Raw genomic sequence first — 17,730 nt, 5'->3', positions numbered from 1 at the left:
AGCCCAATACAGATGATAAAAAATTTAAAGAAGTCCTCAGCACCTCACTGGAGACATCTCATGCACAGCAACCCAGCTACTGTCCCCAAGGCCATGAAGAAAATCTCCCTCGTGCTTTGGGTAGCTAGACCAGGGCATTAAAACCAATCACTTCTGGTTAGCAAGATCATCATTGTCTTTGGAACTTACTCACTTTGGACTCTCCTTTAGGATGGATACGGTGAGTTTTCCCCTGAGCTCTTCCCTGCCCCACCTACTTCCAGTTATTTGCCCTCAGTTATATACTCAACTAATTGGAGGATTCTATGGTTCTCAAGAGCCTACAAACCATCTAGCAAGAGTAAGTCTAGGGGCATATAGGTGGCACAGTGGATAAAGCACCAGCCTTGGATTCAGGAGGACCTGAGTTCAAATCTGACCTCAGACACTTGACACATACTAGCTGTGTGACCCTGGGCAAGTCACTTAACCCTCATTGCCCCACAACCTCCCCCACAAAAAAACAAAACAAAACAAGAATAAGTCTAGGAGGTTGATCAATGGCATTTACTGATCAACTTGATGAACTTGGAATGTGCTTGGTCTTTATTTGGGACTTTGACTATATTTTATTGATTGGTGATGTAATGATTGGCTTGGATGAGTTAGGGGTATTTTATTGTTTAAGATACTAGCCATGCCTCTGGGCTCACCTATAAAAGGAGCCTAGTTGTCGAGTCCTGTTACTTTTTATTCTTTCTTTGGGACATATCAGACAGCATAACCCAGTGGCCTTGGATCCTGTAGAGTGGTGGAAGCAGGCTACCTTTGAGTACAAATAGGTTCTCCTTCTGTCCCCCTATGAGGTTATTAATGGTTGCTTTGGGGCAGACACACATGAGAATTGCATATACTTTCAGAAGAGGGTTCTTAAGCCCCAGCCTCTTGGATAGAGGAGAGGGGATTTCCCCCACAATGCTGAGTTTCTGAGGAGTTTAGACCCTCAGATTCTTGGACAAAGGAGAGAGTCATATGCTTATATGACTCCTAGACCTGGAATAGACTAAGTCATGAAATGGGGGTACAAAAGACCCCAAATTTGCCCCCCCACACTACTAATTTGTGCAGGTGGAAAAGGATAATGCCAGGTTTGCTTTCCTGCTGGAGGAAGACTGATGACTTAGGGTGGTACTAGAATGCCCAAGGCCTGTATGGGTCCCTGTGGTAGAAAGTGGGACTCACTGGAATACTAGAGAGAGGAAGGAGAAGGGAAAAAGTATCAATTCAGTACCCACTATGTTCCAGGCACTGTGCTAAGAATTTTTACAATGATTATTATTGTTATTATTTGTTTTTAACTTTTTTGTTTTATTTTTGTTTTTTTCAAGGCAATGAGGTTTAAGTGCCGAGGCATAAAAACCTCAAATAACAATTAATTCTTTTTTTTTTTTTTAGTGAGGCAATTGGAGTTAAGTGACTTGCCCAGGGTCACACAGCTAGTAAGTGTTAAGTGTCTGAGGCTGGATTTGAACTCAGGTCCTCCTGAATCCAGGGCCGGTGCTCTATCCACTGCGCCACCTAGCTGCCCCCCAACAATTAATTCTTTACAAGTGACTTGCTCGGGGTCATACAGCTAGTGTCAAATGTCTGAGGTCATATTTGAACTCAGGTCCTCTTGAGTGCTTTATCCACTGCAGCACCACATAGCTGCCCCAATCTTTATAAATATTTTCTCATATGAGCCTCATGACAGTCCTTCAGGATAGATGCTATTATGATCTACATTTTACAGTTGAGAAAACTGAGGCAGATGGGAGTGACTTGTCCAGGATTATACAACTATTAAGTGTCTGAGGCCGAATTTGAACTCAAGTCTTCCTGAGTTCTGGAATCAAGTCTTGACTCTAAGATCAATACACCATCCTGCCTCTGGGGAAAATGGGTGGGACTCCAGAGACTACAGTAGAATTGGGTTGAATATTTATGGACTATTTTAGGTCTTTTGTCTGCTTTCTGCATTTTCTTTTGGGTAAAACAAAGGCTGTTCTGTATTCAATATGTCTTTCTTGCTTTGCTTGCAAGGGCACTGAGACTCCTTTTACCTACATCTGAGAAGATCCAGGTAGGTCAATCTAATTTAGGAAACTCTGGATTTTGAGGGCAAAATGAGCCAAAGAGCGAATGCTTTTCATGGGAGCTGCTCCAAGCTTGAACATATAGAAAATATAGAACACATGAACCATAGAGAATGGACTTCTTCATTGTGGGTTACATAAGAATATTCACCGTTCCTTTTTCTCAAGTATTCCCATGGGGTAGGTAGTGTACTTATATTGTTCCCATTTAACAGATGAGAAGACTTATCATCTGGGGAATTATCTTACCCAAGGTCACACAACTAGCAAATGTTCAATTTGGAACTCAGTAGGAAATCAGGCAAAGGGAGAGGAACATATTTTGAATCACAACATAGTCTACTCTTTAACTTGGCTAACTACTGCTTAGTTTTCAAAGCTTAAAAATAGTTGAAATATGTATATGTATGTATATATGTATATACATATGTGTATATATACATGTATATTATATAAATATATATGTGTGTATGTGCATATATGTGTTTGATTTTTACCACACACAGAGAATCAGAGATTTCTGCCAATATGTATCAGCTACCATCAAGTTGTGCACTCACTGCATGGGGGAATGTATCATGTCAAATACTAAAGGAACATGGGTAAAACCTGTTTAGAAAAATACCAATTATCTTAAGGGTTTAAAAACCAAATAAGTTCAGGACCCCCTGTGGTATTCTGGCCTGTGGGATTTTAGGAGCTCTCTGAGAAAGGAGCTGCACACTCCCTAAATGTAATTGGCCCCTGAAGCTAATGAGTATTGCACCAATGAAGGTATGTGGTCTGTCTCTAGAATCTCACAGTACAGAGTGGAGATATTCCAACACGGTTACCAGCTATCAAGTGAATTTCTGTAAAACAGATCCCTGCCCTCTTCACACCTTGGACACACACATACACACAATGACTTCCAACCAAAATAGTTTTTCCACATGGGTGAGGGAATAAGTTTTACTCAAAACTTGATTACAATGAGAATGAAGCTAGTGGACAAGTCTATGGCATTCTAGGAGTCTGGCAGTACCCTCAGAACTTCAGAGCACTTTAAGAATTCTGGATATCATTTATGCTCATTAAAGTCTGACATAGGCACAGCAGAGAGATGAGGGAAGGGCTTGGGTGTTGTTAAGAATGTTGCTCTTACTGACACGGTGGCGATGCCATCCTTGTCCAGCCCTTTGGTCAACTCGGGGCAGAGGACCTTAGGCAGTTTTCAGAGCAGCCTACTACAAGATAAGACTTAAAGACATTGCTACCAAAGATTTTCCAACCAGGGACACATACCACACAAAAGGGAAAAGAAATTCAGATTCAGGTACAGAGACAAGTCACCCACGTAACCAAACTCCTAGCAATCCCACTTCTTTTCCAGAGAGACGATTTTTCTGGCAGCCTGCCTTCCCCTCTCTCTCTCTCTCTCTCTCTCTCTCTCTCTCTCTCTCTCTCTCTCTCTCTCTCTCTCTCTCTCTCTCTCTCTCTCTCTCCCCCTCCCTCCCTCCCTCCCTCCCTCCCTCCCTCCCTCCTGTTCATGTAGTCAACTGCAGTATGATAGCCAATCTAGGAAGCATCAGCTCAGAATCCTAGACTAGCTGTTTCTATAGCCTGGCTACAGGTAATCTCAGAAAAGGAGAGAAGCTAGGTGGTGCCCTTTTCAGATCATTGCCAACAGCTACATGGCAGAACTACCTCTCTATCATATAGATAAGTGATGGTTTCTTCTTGATTATGATAACAATGCTATTATCCCTAATTTGTCCTTCTCTGGTTCATTGGATTTTCTCCAATGCCTGATTTGTACTCACAGTTCCCAGAACTTAATTCCTTTTGTCTGACTCTTCAAAATGTCTAATGGAACTAGGCTACCACACATTTCACTAAGAAACAAATCCTGCTTTTTTTGTTTAGGTTTTCAGGTTGCCACCTACTTAATTAATTCAGTAAGTCTCCCACTTAGAGCTGGTCCATCAGAGCTGCTTGTAGCCCCCCAGGTCAAATCTAATAGTCTTTTTGTCCCTTGTTCAAATAAATATGTAAATAGATGACCCCAGCTTTGCTTTGCTTCACATCATCAAGATTTGGCTAATAATTGGGCAAATAGATGAATGCCCTATATTTAAGCTACTTAAGTTGTAAGCACTGTCGTAGAACAAATTTTCCATGGATAAAATGCCCTGTTACTTTACTGATGCCCAACATAGATTGTCAAAAATGTCACTGGCCCAGTGATAAGCTTCAAAAATGCACGAATGTTTGTGAACTTGGCCCAGAACTAAAGGATGAATGTGTTACTCTCCCAGATCAGGACTCATATTCACCAAAATATTTATTGCAGTATTTTTTGGTGGTAGCAAAAAAAAAACCCAAAACCCCAAACTGGAAACAGAGTAAATGTCCATCAACTGAGGAATGAATAAATGAATTACAGTACATGAATGTAATGAAATATCAGTGTGCCATCTGAAGAATTCAGAATGGCACAATTAGACTTGTATGAACTGATTTCAGAGTGACGTAAACAGGCAGAAAACTATACGGAGTGACTACAACAATGGTGAAAGAAAGAACAACAATAACACAAAACAGATTTAAATTGAATTCTGGGAAATCAGCATGACCAAATTTGGCCTATGAGCATAGACATAAGAAGGTACTACCCTCTCTTCTTGAAGGGGTACGGGACTGTAGTCAAGAGACAGCACATAAATTGTTGTGCTTGTTTGATGTGTTGGTCAGTTTTGCTAAATTTCTTTCCTCCTTGGGCAGATAGGCGGCACAGTGGATAAAGCACCGGCCCTGGATTCAGGAGGACCTGAGTTCAAATCTGGCCTCAGACACTTGACACTTAGTAGCTGTGTGACCTTTGGCAAGTCACTTAACCCCCATTGCCCCACAAAAAAAAAATATTTCCTCCTTTGTTATAAGGAATTGTTTTCTGGAAGAGATAAGGGAGGGGATATATTGGGAATGGAGATGATACCAAAAAGAATCAATTTTCCAAAAATATCCCAGCTTTGGCCTTAGTCCTCCTGCAGTTTTGACCTCTGAAGGTCAGAAGCCTCCCAAAGGAATTCTGTTCCACATGCCCCAAGAGCATTCCTAGGAAGAGAATTAAGGAGCAGGCAAATTTGCTTTGTCCATTGCCATCATGACCTTTCCTTTTCTGACACTCCTTTTTAAGAAGAGTACCCTTTTGGGGGCAGCTAGATGGTGCAGTGGATAGAGCACTGGCGCTGGAGTCAGGAGGACCTGAGTTCAAATCCGGCCTCAGACACTTAACACTTACTAGCTGTGTGACCCTGGGCAAGTCACTTAACCCCAATTGCCTCACCAAAAAAAAAAAAAAAGAAGAAGAAAAGTACCCTTTTGACATCTCCTGGAATCCCAGGTCTCCTCACCTTGTTCCTGAGCAACAGCCACTTCCTGAGGGAACTGACATGACCCTTCCACCCAGGCAGGCTTCACTGACCTTTTCCAGGTCCCTTCAGGGTCCCAGGAGTTTACTGAACAAAACAGTTGGAGCCAGAGAGATAGGTAGGTGCTGGCTTTCTTTGATCTCCCCCACTCTTAGATAACATTTGCATGTCAATGGGGGCATGCAATGCCTTAATGCAAAGGAGTAAATGATATTCAAATTTCTGATATTGTGCCTTGTGGCAAAATCGAAATACAGTGGAATCAGAGTTTAAATCATAGCTCTATTCCTTGGGGGTGGCCTTGGACAAGTTCCTTCTCTTCTGGGCAGCATGGCACAATGGAAAGAGCACAGGCTTTGGAGTCAGAAGGATTGAGTTCAAATCTCACCCCTGATGCTGACTATTTGTGTGACCTTAGGCGAATCTCTTCACCTTGCTGGGGCTTAGGTTCCTTAGAGAAGGTTCTATTAAGTGGCCTCTGAAGTCCCTTCCTGCGTTAGATTTGGGACCTCATGTGTGACACTGGGTAATCCACTTCACCTCAGTTTCTTCATCTATAAATTGACTAGATGACGTCTGGGGTCTCTTCCAGCTCTACAGTAGCATCCTATGAGGGGCTTTGATTAGATTTCTGACTTTCTGTGATTCTCTGTTTCACTGGCACATGGGGATTTGAGGCTTCTTCGGTCCCAGCATTCCAGAACCAACTGTAGACAGATGGGCTATGAACATCCTTGCAGTATTTTATTTGGGAGTCCAGAATTTCCAATTTCACTGCCAGATTTTCTAGGCAATGGAGGGGGTCAACAATCCTAAGAATCATCTAACCACAAGGCAATTCTGAACAGAAGTCACTTTGGAATATCAGAACTGGCAGGGGAGCTCGGGGAGCTCTTTGTCCAACCCCGTCATCTCATAAATGGGGATACAGAAGCCAAGAGAGGACAGGATTTGCCTACGGTCACACAAGAAATGAGACGTACAGTTGGGAACAGAGGATGATGCCGCATAGGGCAGACAATCCCCAGCAAGCCTGGATGCTTTATTCTTCCACCTGAGCCTGGGAGTCTTGACGACCTGAGAATCGGGACCCCAAGTGGCTAGGTTTTTTGTAATAAAGGGAACATTCCCTAGGCCATAGAGCTTTGTGGCTTATTCTCTACCAGGCTTGGGGAGGATGCATTAGGCTGTAGTCAAAGTGATTTAAGTAGGAGGTTTTCATTTCACAGTTGATCACGGCAAAGACAGAGACCATTTGGTGCCTTTTCCCACGTCTGCCAAGAAGTGACTTCATGTCTCAAATACTTATTCTTCCATTGATGTGCAAAGAGAGCTGAGCCTCCAAGGAAGGCCTTGGAATTGGTCGAATGCCAACCAATGCCTCTTTCTTTGGTGCAACCGACCCATTCTTACACTGTTAAATAACATTTCATTCCAGTTTGCCCCCGAAAATCCATTTATTCCTAATGAATTAATGGGTCACTCTTGGGCTTCAGAGAATTCTGGTGTAATCCCCTTTACAATGTTTTTGCTCTTGTTGAAATTTTCATATTGAATTCTTATGGAATTTAGGAAAAGGGGCTAGAAATTGCCTTTGAAAGAGGACTTACTCTGAGCAGATTTCTTACGAGGGAATGAAGTGCAAGAAAAATGATTGTTTTCTTTGTTTTCTGAAAAGAGAGCTACCTTTCATCTGTGATATTCAGCACTAAGGCATAAGGAAGAGATTCAGAAAATAGGCACCATTTCTATCAAGGCCCCAGAAAATCAGGAATGTTAGAAATCAGTTGTTCATTCATTGTCTTCAGAATTCAAACTCAGCTTCACTTGGGCTACTGAATTTGAGTAACCCTTTGTTATGAATACTTGACAGTGATGAATCCAGGATGAAGACTGAGCAATGAATTGGAAAGTTGCTTCAAAGAGGGACTGGGAAATGTCAGCCGAGTTCAAGGGTTGCCTGGATGTTCTAGTTTTCTTCTGATTCAAAAGGCAGTAAAGGAGTGTGGCACAGTAAAAAGAAGAGGCCCTGGGTTCAAATTGTACTTTCGGGAGGGCAGCTAGGTGGCTCAGTGGATAAAGCACCAGCCCTGGATTCAGGAGGACCTGAGTTCAAATCCAACCTCAGACACTTGACACTTACTAGCTGTGTGACCCTGGGCAAGTCACTTAACTCTCATTGCCCAGCAAAGAAAGAAAGAAAAAAAAGAAATTGTACTTTTGAAGCTTATGACCTCTATGACCATGGGCAAATCCCTTCTTCTCAATGGGCCACAGTTACCTGTTTTGAAGGAGTGTTGCACTAGATAATGTGTGCCTGACATTCCAGCTCTTCTCTGACTCTATTGGCCTTAGTCCAATCATTTCACTTCCCTGGGCCTCAGTTTTCTCCACTGTAAAACAGGAGGATTGGATTAGGTGACCTCCAATGACCCTTCCCGCTCTCCTTCTCTAATCCTGTGTTCCTTTTCCAAGGACGCATTTCATTCCAGCTCAAGATGGTTCATCAACGTTCAAACAGAATGGATTTGGGCTTAGTTTGGAGTCCAGCACATTGGAGTTCCATCTCTTGGTTGGGGGTTCACAGTTTGGTTGCAGTACCTGGATTCAGAATGAATTCTTCTGGGGGCAGCTAGGTGGCACAGTGGATAGTGTGGCACAGTAAAAAGAAGAGGCCCTGGGTTCAAATTGTACTTTTGAGGGACAGCTAGGTGGCTCAATGGATAAAGCACCAGCCTCGGATTCAGGAGGACCTGAGTTCAAATTGGGCTTCAGACACTTGACATTTACTAGCTGTGTAATCCTGGGCAAGTCACTTAACCCCCATTTCCCCATTAAAAAACCCAAACAAACAGAATGAATTCTTCTACTAGGCTAACTTTTTCGGGGTCTGGGGTGGGGGCTGAGGTGGAGGGGGGGTGGTTACTGGGTAGCTAGATGAGGGTAGTTACATCTACTGCCCTGGAGCTTCTCTCCCCCAACCTCAACCTGATCCACCACATAGAAAGATGATAGCTGCTCCCCAGCCCAACCAATGGGTCATTGAGCCCAGATGACAACTAAACCTTTCAGCAGTTTCTGCAGTTAAGCACAAAATTGGTCTGAGGCAGAAACCCATGGAGAATGACTCCCCTCCACATTAGGGAAGATGCAGACTTGAGGCCTCATTAAGCCCAAAGGACAGAGAGAGGCACTTTCTTGCTCCCCCTCCCCCTTCTCTCTCTTCTACTCACAGGTCTCCTCCCACTGTCACTCACACAGTGGCCTAATTTCTCTCCTGCTTTCAGTCACACCTCTTCCAAGTGATCCTTCAAGCAACTGCCCAAAGAATCTTCCTAAGGCACCTGACTATTTATTACTCCCTTACTCAGATATCTTCACCTGCCACCTACCTGTTGCCTAATGGATAAAATTTAAATTCCCTTAGTCTGATATGCAAGGCTCTCCATTATCTGACTCCAACCTACCTTACTTCAAGCTCCTCAGCCTTTAGAATGAGCTAGTGGGGTCAGCTAGGTGGCGCAGTGACTAAAGCACCGGCCCTGGATTCAGGAGGACCTGAGTTCAAATCCGGCCTCAGACACTTGATACTTCCTAGTTGTGTGACCCTGGGCAAGTCACTTAACCCTCACTGCCCCCCAAACAAAACAAAATAAAACAAAACAAAAAACCATGGAGAGGGTTCTTCATATATGAGTTAGAATGAGCTGGTTTCAGAAATCTAGGAACCTCTACTGTAGCTATCTTCAAGTAAAGGATAAATAAACTCAGACGATTGGAGAGAAGACCCTTTTGCAGATACAAGTTGGACCAAATGCTTCCTCCTAAAGTTCTATTGGACTCTGAGATTCTCTGATCCTGCAAACTAGCAGATCTTTTTCAGAAAGTATAAATGGAACATGTGAAGGTTTCATGACTGGATCTATAATATCTGAGCTATAATATTTGTTCATTCTAGGGTCACTTCTAACTTAAACATGTACCCTCTTCCCTTGAGAATTCACATGTACACATTAGCTTTCTTGAAATTGAAGTTTGTTTGAAGAGGCTCTTAGATTTGGGGGTTCAAAAGGCTCTTTACAAGAATTTCAAACCACATCTGGATATGAAACAAATTGGAAGCTTAGGAACTTAATTGCTATACAAAAATCAAACGTGTCGAGGTAAATATGTTTGCATAAATCACGGTAATTACAAATAAGAGTACTTAACCCAACAACTGAAATTAACCTTTGAGAACCTGGCAGCCTTAGCTATGCCTACTCCTTATTGCCCACCAGCGGAAAATGTCCTGCCTCAATGAAGGGGGGAAGTATTTGGAATTTTGATAGCATCATGTCGGTTACCTTTGATTTCCTATAAACAGGAGCAAGGCCAGCTTTACATGTCAGCTAGAATGCATGGTTGTGATTTCAAGGAGAGCTTGGAGGTTGCCAAGGACTCCCTTCTCCCCAAAATAGGTGAAGCAAAGAATTCACAGAATCTCAGATTTGGAAGGAATTTTAAGGGCCAACTTGTGCAATCCCTGTATGAACAGGAAGCTCTTCTACAACATTCATGAAAAGCAGTCATCCAGACTTGATGGTGAGAACTGTGGAAGGGAGGAACCCAATGGAAGCCCATGTCATCTCGGGACAATTCTATTGCCTAGGGGATTTCTTTTTCTTCCATCAAGTCTCAAACTTCCACCTTTTCAGCATCTGCCCATTGTTCCTAATTATACCCTTCAGGACCTAGTGGAACTAGCCTAATCCCTCTTCCTTATGATAGCCCTTGAAGCACTTCAAGGGATCGATCTCACACTTTCTTAATCTTCCTCTCCAGGCAGAAAATCTTCAGTTCCTTCAACTGATCCTCATAGCAGAAACTCAAGGCCTGTCACCATCCTGGTTACTCTCCTCTGGCCACTCTCCAGCTTGTCAATGACCTTCCTAAATTGTGGCACCCCAGACTGAACGCCAGATGTGGTCTGACCATGACAGAGAGTAGAGGGACAAACACTTCCGAAGTCCTAGACGTCATTTATTCTCTTTCTCTCTGTGTCTCTCTCTCTCTCTCCCTCTGGCAATGATGGTTAAGTGACTTGCCCAGGGTCACACAGCTAGTAAGCCTTTCATCCCACAATACAACAGAAGGTTCAAAATGGAAATGATCCCACCAGCAGCTAACTGGTTGTGTGGATTGAGTGCATGGCCTGGAGTCAGGAAGGTCTCAGTTCAGTGACAGTCTCCAGGTTAACTTGGGCAGATCGCTTATCCTCTGCCTGCCTCAGTTTCCTCAACTGTAAAATGAGGGCCATAATAGCATCTACCTCCCATGGAGGTCACTCAGGGCACCAAAAACAAGCTGGACATACTTCTTGATCTGATCCAGGGCTGGGCCTGCCCAGGATGAATACCCTTGGTTTTAAGTGAGTGTAGTTATGTACTGCTATTTTACTTTGTTGAATTCCCATAGTCTTAGTGTCTCAGATGTCTTTTATGAGAGTGGGGAAATAGGGAAATAGTGACAGTGATGGCTTAAAAAAAGAAGCATCAATAAAACATTTGAAAAATATACAGGAGAGAGCAGAAGGAAATTAGGAAGGGGCCAGAGACGAGCAAGATGGTGTTGGTACTGCCATGTGAAATGTATTCACACACACACACACACACACACACACACACATATATATACACACACACACACACACACACACACTTTAACAATATGTATATAATGAAAATTCATGGTTTCAGAAGGAAGGAAGGAGGATACGAAGGAAGGAAAGAAAGAAAGGAGGGAAGAAAGGACACTGCCAGTGGGTTTTCTTGTCTTGCTTATAGGTGAAGGATACCTCCCTTTTCCACAGTGATCAGCTACTTGACTGTTAATAATGTGCCCCTTCTATGGAGTATTAATCTTCAGATTATATAGAAAATATTGAGTATACAATGAAATGTCACTCTTCACTAATGAAGGAAATTTTGAATGAGAGCAATTCAAGTTACTGAAGTCTGTAAAGTATCTTGTTAGAAGGTGGTCACAGACTGTTTGAAATGGAAAGGACCCTAGAGGTAGATCTCCTAGTCTGATTCCCTTCACTGTGTCTCAGAGAGAGGAAATGAATCCAAGGTCACAGAGCTGTTTGGTGGCCCCAGCCAGCACTGGAATCCAGTTACACTGATTCTCATCCCAGAGTTCTTTCCACTGTACCAGGAGGAGCAAAGACATCACAGTCTGGCTTCTGTGTGATTTTTATTAGTCTGTCTTAGCATTGGAATTTTAGAACCCTAAAGGAAGTGAGAGACATGATCAGCATGACTGAGCCAAAAAAGATACATGATGTGTTGGGGAAATTTTGAAAAAAAATTGAATGCCTTTGATTGCTAACTTGTACTTTAGGTAGAATTCAGATAGATAAATAGATACATAGATTGATTGATAGATAGAAAGAGATAAATATATAGATATAGATAGATGATAGATACATAGATAACTAAAGGAGAAAGGTCATTTATAATTGAGGTCACATATAGGACCAGACATCTGGAGCTGATAAAGGGGTTCAGAGATTACCTTGTACAACTCCCTTATTTTACAGAGAAGGAAACTGAGGACTAAGGCAGGTAGGCGACTTGTCTAAATTCCCATAGATAGTAAGCATCAACATCACTTAACCTCTCCAAGACTCAGTTTACTCCTCTGTAAAATTCTGGCCTTACCTACTTCACAAAGGTTGCTATGAGATAGGGGCATCTAGATGGTGCAGTAGATAGAGCACTGGCCCTGGATTCAGGAGGACCTGAGTTCAGATCCGGCCTCAGACACTTGACACTTACTGGCTGTGTGACCTTGGGCAAGTCACTTAACCCCAATTGCCTCACCAAAAAAAAAAAAAGATTCAAATGAGATAATGATTGAGAAAGCAAACTAAGAAACTATGAAACCTGGTGTGGTAATCCTTATTGCTGTGGTACCCTTCTTTCACTAGCTTCCCCTGACTCTTCTCCTTCAGTATTACTCATTTCTCTTAAGTGCTTTAAGGCTTACAAAGCACTAACCTCCCAGTAGCTCTGTGAGGTAGGTGGTGAATTTATTATTATCCCCATTTTACAGATGAGGAGACTGAGGGTCACAAAGGGGAAGTGACTTGTCCATGGTCACATGGCTGGTGCTTGTTAGAGATGATATTTGAGTGCATGTTTCCTGGTCAAAGTTCAATCTTCTTCTCCCTCCACCACACAGAGTTAAATTTTCTTCCTTGTCATAGCTACCAGAGTCAGGCTTCAGCAGGACTTTTCTGTCGTTTATTTCTAAAGGAAGCAAGAGCAGTGGAGAGCAGTATATGGCACAGTTAGAAACACAGTAAATATTTAATAGGTGATATGGTAAATAATGTATATAATTTAGAGAGAAACAATGTCAATATTTCATGGACTGCAGTGCAGCTGCTACTTTGGAATTAGATCTGTGAATCTGGAGAAATGCAGCAGCTGGAATTGTCTTCTCCCCACAAGCAACGGGCCCACCTGCCCATCGGCCCACTCTGGCTATCTGAGGACACGGCTTGAGGCTGCTCACTGCTCCATAAGGCTGAGTTCGAGGCAGGGGTTTGAGAAGCACCTCACAATCTCATGCCCATCAATGAGCAGGATGGGGAGGTGGGGCAGAGCAGTGATGGTACTGATAATTCAAAATACTGGATGATGCAAGAAGGCCTTTGGAATGGTTTTGGGATGTCTTAGCTATGACCCTCCCTTCTGAATTGTCTTCTGAGCCTATTGTCATGTCTGGCACACAGTAGGTGCCAGATAGATGTTTCTGGATTGACTTGAATCTCTTTTCCTTAGGCCGACGACTAAATTATCAGCCAATATCTATTGAGCATCTTCCATCTGCCAGGTAGGGGGCTTAGGAGACAAATGAAGTAATAATAGCTAAATTTTCTATAGAACTTTGAAATTTGCAAAGAACTTTACATTTGCTTTTTTTTTTTGGTGCAGCAATTGGGGTTAAGTGACTTGCCCAGGGTCACACAGCTAGTAAGTGTCAAGTGTCTGAGGCCAGATTTGAACTCAGGTCCTTCTGACTCCAGGACCGGTGCTCTATCCACTTTTACGTTTGCTTTTTAGCAACAGCTTTGCGAAGTAGGTACTCTTATTATCCCTATTGTATAGATAGGAAAACTGAGGCTGAGTGACTTGCGCTGTATCACATAGTCATTGAGTGTCTGAGGCAGAGTTCAAACTCAGATCATCCTGACTCCAAGTCTAGCACTCTAACCATTCTGACATCTAACTGCCCAGAGCTTTCTTTTTACTGTAATGGTCCAATTAGCTTGTTATTGGGGATGGGGGGCAGGTAGTTGGCTGGGGTATGGGGCTACATGGCAGGCTTCCCTAGTTTCTTTGTGTCTCCCAAACCTAGCATGTGGTGCCCAGCACACAGTAGGTACTTAAAAATGAATCTTGATTAATGAGAAATGGTTGCAGTTGATCCACCTCTCCTTCGTTTGTCCCCTTCTTAGTATTTCTGCTGCACCGAACCCTTCTGACAATGAACTCATTCATAAAAAGAAACTCAGCTGTATCTCTGGTCTCCACTAAAGTAAGCAGAGGCCAGGCCCAGAGCTGGCTCAATTACCAGAAGTAGAAGGAGCAGTTTCCTCCATGGCATTCATTGAACACATATTAGGTAGCATTGAGCACAATACCATGCTAGATGGGGGGGAGGGGGACTTTGAATGGAGGGCGAAGACGGGGCCACTGCTGTCAGGGAGCTGACAGCCTGCTTGAGGGGATGGAACAATTCAGGCAGCTCAAGATTCCCTAGTATGGCATTGAACAGTCATGCACCAATGCTATGGCACAGATTGAGTTCATTACAAATTCAAGGCCTTGAGCCTCGATGGGTCTCTAATCCTTGGCCCCCTTCCTTGTCAAGCCTCTGTTGTGTCCCCCATAATTGGTTTCCAACCTTTCCCACAGTCATCAAGCTCATGGCTTCACTCTCAAGAGATTTCTGTTTAGCTATTAGAGAGTCAACTAGGTAACACAGGCACTGGACCTGAAATCAGGAAGACTTGAGTTTAAATCCTGCCTCAGATACTTACTAGCTTTGTAATATTGGTTGTTGTTTTTTAAAATGGGGTAATGAGGGTTAAGTGACTTGCCCAAGGTCACACAGCTAGTAAGTGTCAAGTGTGTGAGGCCAGATTTTAACTCAGGTCCTCCTGACTCCAGGACTGGTGCTTTTTCCACTGCACCACCTAGCCGCCCCTAACTTTGTAATATTGGGCAAGTCACTTAACCTTTTTCTGCCTCCATTTTCTCAAATGGAAAATGAAGATATTAATAGCACCTACCTCAAAGGGTTGCTGTGAGGATCAAATGAGATTATTTGTAAAGTGCTTAGCATTGTGCCTGGCACATAGTAGGTGCTTCATAAATGTTTATTCCCCTCGCCAATGATTATTGTTGCTGTTATTATTCTGGTCCCAAAATTCTATGCATTTATGATTCTGCATAAATGATTACACTGCATTACCTGCCCATATTTCCTCCTGTCCAAGAAAAACCGTACCCCTTAATCAGAACCCTGGGCACAATTGTCCTTTATGGGTCCACTGAAGCAGCCTAGACAAGATTTCCAGACGTGTCCAATTGGTTGGAAGCAGAGGATAGAAATGAAGCTGCAGCAAAATTAGGAAACGAGGAACACCAGGCGTTTTGCCATTTCATGGGAGACTAAGAACAAAGATTCGGGCTCTGGTAACTCAAATCTGAGCAGGGAGGAGATGGAGGAGTGGGGAATGCTGTTGCAAGTGAGTTTCTCCAGTTGAATTTTTAACTGGATGTTTGTGAACTTGGTTTAAAAAATATTTTGATAGCTATTTCAAAATAATTGGTTTCCTCTGCAGTCCTATGTACTTTCTTTTATGCATTGAACTCCATTATTCTGAGAAAAGCACACCTAGGCTTTCCCAGACTGTTAAAGGACGCAGGAGGTGCAGCTAGGTGGTGCAGTGGATAGAGCACCGGCCCTGGAGTCAGGAGTACCTGAGTTCAAATCCGGCCTCAGACACTTAACACTTACTAGCTGTGTGACCCTGGGCAAGTCACTTAACCCCAATTGCCTAAAAAACAAACAAACAAAAACAACAACAAAAATAAAGGTGACATTAAAAAAAGGATGCAGGAGACAAAAGGGTTAAGAAGCTCTTTGTTAGGGTACTGGTCATCCATGAGTAAGAAATGGCTCAAGTGGTCAGTAGTGCAACCTTTATCTCCGTCCCCAAGGGTCCAGCACATTGGCACTAGGAAGCCATCTGTGCCTGTTATACCCCAAGCAGGAAGAGAAAGAGAGGATGAGGGAGACTCAAGAAGCCCAAAACAATGTTGCTCCCCAGCTCAAGGCTTTAAGGAACCATTTTAAGGACTATATTTTGCATTTAGAGAATACCCTTCTTCCCAAAGCAGCTCAACCTGATTTAGACCGACTTGAATACCAAATTCAGATAGCTTTCTTTCTCCAGAGAGCTCAGTACTTGCTTGATTGCCAACAGCTGCCCCATTCACTTACCACTGAAATGCTCTTCAAAGGATGATTAGATTAAATTCAAAATGTCCATATGTAGATCTCTCCCTGCCTTGGCTCCCCTTGCACAGCCCACGACTGACCTTCACACTGCACACAAGCATCATGGGGTTTTAACTACTTGAAGCAAGACACCAGCTGATGATAGGCAGAGTTCAATGCCATTAGGTTTATCTTAAGACTTTATAGAGTCTGAAATTGTGTCTGCATTGAGGTCTTGGAGATGTCTGCCTCACTTGCACAAAAAAAAAAATATCTTCATACAGAAAGGGTGCGATAAGCACACCCTTTGGGCTCCAAAGGAGCTTTCCTTTTTCCAAATAAAATTTAGCATATAATGTGAGGCCTAGCCATGCATGCCGCATTTTGTTAACAGACACTAATGTTCAATGATTTGAAAATTTTTAATGAGAACAGACCCCTCTGTAGATCAGAGTCCTGCAAAATGACAATGGGAAATGGACATCTTGTTTCTGCCTCTGTGGAGGGCACATTTCCTAAAAATGTGGACAGCACCTCTCCTGGAATGCAGATTTGGGCTTAGGCAGAATGCAGCATGCTGGGAGAACTGTCACTAGGAAGGAAGGGTTTCATTGGAGCTAGGAGTGATGGTGGTGGTGGTGGTAGCAATCAGAGTGGCACAGAGGAGAATCTGATGGGAAGGGGATGACAGTGTTGGTACAGAGGGAAGTTTGCCAGCTATGTCAGAAGAATGAATGTGTTGTTCCCAAAAGATACTCCCCTGGGATGTACTTCATGTGGGTTGGATGGAGAAAGCAAGGCTGGGAAGAGGAATACCATGATAATCCCACCCAGGACCTCAGGAATGGGATTGAGTGGGAGAATAGAACTGAGCTGCTTGGAATTAGATGGCAAAGTGCTGCCTGGTTAGGGACTCAAAGAACAAGGAAGGTAGTCCTGAATTCCACAGGAAAAAAATAGCTATCTTCCAAAGACAGGGGTTCGTCTCCATGCTGGCACCCTCGTACAAAGCCCCAATGGTTCCACCTTAATTGTTGCTTCATATATTGGTCTTTTAGCAACACTACCTGAAGAAGGTTTATTGAATAGAAAGATAGACCAGCATGAGGATGGCCAGGATTAGAAAGAACTCTGTCCTTCAAGAGACAACCTATTATATTTTCAGCGCTCTCTCTCTTTCTCTCTCGCTCTCGCTCTCTCTCGGCTTCTGACCATGCAGCATGCAGTCTAGTGGATGGAGTTCTGAATCTGGAATCTGGAAGACTTGCTTTGAATCCTGCCTCAGGTTATTTCTAGTTAGATAGCCTTGGGCAAGTCATGTAATCTCCTTGGACTTTAGTGTCCTTATCTGTAAAATGGATGTCTTGGACTTTATGATGTCTAGGTTTTCTTTCATCTCTAAATTTATAATTCGATGACACTTTAATCATTAGGAAATCATTCAAGTCAACAAACATCTATTAAAGAGCTCACAGTCGGGGCAGCTAGATGGCGCAGTGGTAAAGCACCGGCCCTGGATTCAGGAGTACCTGAGTTCAAATCCGGCCTCGGACACTTGACACTTACTAGCTGTGTGACCCTGGGCAAGTCACTTAACCCTCATTGCCCTGCAAAAAAAAAAAAAAAAAAAAAGAGCTCACAGT

Source organism: Dromiciops gliroides, chromosome X, assembly GCF_019393635.1.
Source record: "Dromiciops gliroides isolate mDroGli1 chromosome X, mDroGli1.pri, whole genome shotgun sequence".
Taxonomy (NCBI): domain Eukaryota; kingdom Metazoa; phylum Chordata; class Mammalia; order Microbiotheria; family Microbiotheriidae; genus Dromiciops; species Dromiciops gliroides.
This window is presented reverse-complemented; position numbering follows the sequence as displayed.